Source organism: Haliaeetus albicilla, chromosome 9, assembly GCF_947461875.1.
Source record: "Haliaeetus albicilla chromosome 9, bHalAlb1.1, whole genome shotgun sequence".
NCBI classification, from domain to species: domain Eukaryota; kingdom Metazoa; phylum Chordata; class Aves; order Accipitriformes; family Accipitridae; genus Haliaeetus; species Haliaeetus albicilla.
In genome coordinates this window covers 16,057,350-16,058,223 of record NC_091491.1, presented here as the reverse complement: position 1 = coordinate 16,058,223, position 874 = coordinate 16,057,350, and positions in this window count along the sequence as shown.

Here is an 874-nt window from a genome sequence, read left to right as displayed (position 1 = left end):
ACATAAAGCAGACAGATCAATGCTGCGCTGCTTTGGTCAATATGAATTTACAAATGAACTTCTGTCAGGAGAGACACGACTAGTGTGAACAGCCTCTGTTCTCAGTAATTTCCATGAGAGGAGATGAGAAGGGTAATGGGCACATCAGATCCACCAGCACAAAAATGCTGCAGGTGAAGGAGAGGCATTTTTGGGCACAGGGTAGAAGCTGCTGGGTCTCAATATCCTGAGACCAGCATCTCTCCTACAGAGGAAGGGCATGCCCTCTCCTCCACAGCCTGCTCCCTGCTGCAAGGAGAACTGCCCTTTCCCAGCTCATCTCCAATATGGGTGAACACCACAGCATGAGGCACAGGAGAGGGGATGTTATTCCGGGCAGTGCATCGTGTCCAGAGCTGTCCTGCTGGATGATATGACAGCCGCCAGCCCAGCCAGTGCTCTTGTGTAACATGTCACGCAGAGTCTGCTCATGTGGAAGCAGTGCTTCACCTTTGAAGAAATACTGGGTTGCTCTCAGCTGTGGCACGCGAGTGATTCAGGGGAAACTACAGCAGTTTGCTGGGCCTGGAGTTAGGTCTTTCTCTGGTCCTGGAGAAAAATCCTCCCTGGAACCACGCAGTTGGGTTGGCTTGTGACTTCTGAAGGGTTTCCTACCCTCAGTTTTGCACCCTCACCCACTGAAGGACAGGGGTAGATAAAGGGCAAAATAAGACATATTTAGGAAAAAAGAAGCATGTAGCCTTTTCAGACACAAACTCCTCCACAAACAGGAAAATTATCTAATTCTCCATGCAGAGAAGCAATGAAGAAAAAACAAAGAACAAGCACATTTTCTTTTTTTCTACTATCCAATGTGATATCATATAATCTGTCA